Source organism: Myotis yumanensis, unplaced genomic scaffold (genome assembly GCF_028538775.1).
Source record: "Myotis yumanensis isolate MYYU_CA2020_CCGP unplaced genomic scaffold, mMyoYum1.0.hap1 SCAF_7, whole genome shotgun sequence".
Lineage (NCBI taxonomy): Eukaryota > Metazoa > Chordata > Mammalia > Chiroptera > Vespertilionidae > Myotis > Myotis yumanensis.
The window spans coordinates 15,468,888-15,470,830 of NW_027223758.1; the positions used below are offsets into that span (position 1 = coordinate 15,468,888).

A 1,943-nucleotide genomic window follows, 5' to 3' on the forward strand; every position below is an offset into this window, starting at 1 on the left:
TTGTTTGGCTACAGTGAATAATTCTGCTATGGACATTGGTGTACACATCTCTATTTGAGTCCCTGTTTTCAATTTTTTTTAGTACATTTCTAGGAATAGAATTTCTGGGTCAAATGGTAATTCCATGTTTAGCTTTTTGAGGAAATGCCAAACTGCATCAGTTCACACTCACACTAGCAATGTAGTAGGGTTCCAATTACTCCACATTTGTGTCAACAGTTGTTTTCCACTGTGGTACATCTACACGATGGAATATTATGCTGCTGTAAAAAAGAAGGAACTCTTACCATTTGCAACAGCATGGATGGAACTGGAGAGCATTATGCTAAGTGAAACAAGCCAGTCAATGAAGGAAAAATACCACATGATCTCACTCATTCATGGATAATAAAGACCATTACAAACTTTTGAACAATAACAGATACAGAGGCAGAGCTGCCTCAAACTGATTGTCAAACTGCAGTGGGAAGGCCAGGGAGGGTTGGGGGGCAGGAGGGAGGGGGTAAGAGATCAACCGAAGGACTTGTATGCATGCATATAAGCATAACTAATGGACATAAGACACTGGGGGATAAGGGAGGCTAGGGGATTGTCAAGGGCGGGGGGGGGGGAGGACACATATGTAATACCCTTTGTAATACTTTTAGCAATAAAAAAAAGAAATTATTTTTCACAACAAAAAAAAAACAGTTGTTTTCCTTTTTCTAAATGATTGCCATCCTAGTGAGTGTGAAGTTGTATGTTGGGGTCCATCCCCAGCAGGTCCAGGGGTTCCCAAAGGCGTGGACGGAGTGGGCAAAGAAGGAACGGCACAGAGGCAGTGTTCAGTTGATCAGCATAGCCAGGTTCTCTAGCCAGGTTCTGTCTTTATTTCTCCTGTATTTATACCAGTTGATTTTAATCCTATCCATTCTATTCCAGGTCCCTTGAAACATATGCTGTGCAGACATTTCTTCCCTGCAGCGACTGTGTCAAGCAGCAAGGATGGACTGGCTTCAGGCAAATTCCCCCTTTTTTATTTTTTAAATTTAAAAGTTTTATTTCTACAAGTCACAGCTGATGAACACCAAAGCCTTTCCATATAGAGACCATGCTCCAACTCGGTCCTATGGCACTGCTCTGCCAGAAGAGCTATCAGGAAAGGGGGTGGCACGACAGGCAGAAACCTGAAAAGTCCAAAGTCCTGGGTGGAAAGGGGTCAGGGCCCAAGGGCCTCAGCCAGAGCAGCCCCGGCAGCCGCAGTGTGTGCACTCAATGATCCTGCCCACTTCCAGCTTGCTTTTGGGAACCTGGCAAATGCAATTTGTCCCAAAATTGGTGTCTCGGGTCTGAATGCATCGCAGGCAGCATAAGTTTTCATAACCCTGCTTTTTCCATTTTGCAATCAGGTTTTTGTCTGCATAGCCTTCTTTAATACAATATTCATATAGTTCTCTGCTTATGGCTTTCCGCTTATAGAAGAGGTAAAAAATATAGCGGGTTTTTTGGTGATGGATCCTGAAGATAGGCCACAGAGATTCCACTTTCCTCTTTCCCTCATGAGGTTCTGTTTCAGCTTCTCTCATCTTTTGATCTAATTCATCCAGTGTTGGTTCAATCAACTCCCAGCCATCTGGGGGAGCTTTCTGGCTTCTTTTGACTTTAGGCATTTTTCCCCACAAGATAATTTGCAAAGACTTCTAGTGCTGTCAGGTAGCCGAGCTCAGGCTCCCAAAGAGATGCAAAAGACAGAGGGATGTAACAGCAGCCTGCAGCATAGTAGTGTCAATGTTGGGGTCCAGCCCCAGCAGGTCCAAGGGTTCCCAAAGGTGTGGATGGAGTCAGCAAAGAAGGAATGGCACGGAGGCAGTGTTTAGTTGATCAGCAAAGTCAGGTTCTCTAGCCAGGTTCTGTCTTTATTTCTCCTGTAACATCTGTATTTATACCAGTTGATTTTAATCCTA

At 44.0% G+C, this 1,943-nt stretch overlaps 1 pseudogene; it reads right to left on the reverse strand.

Annotated features, from left to right (window-relative positions):
• Window positions 1–1,099: 1,099 nt before the first annotated feature.
• LOC139014452 (protein BUD31 homolog pseudogene) lies at window positions 1,100–1,705 on the reverse strand (annotated as a pseudogene).
• Between the last annotated feature and the right edge of the window lie 238 nt (window positions 1,706–1,943).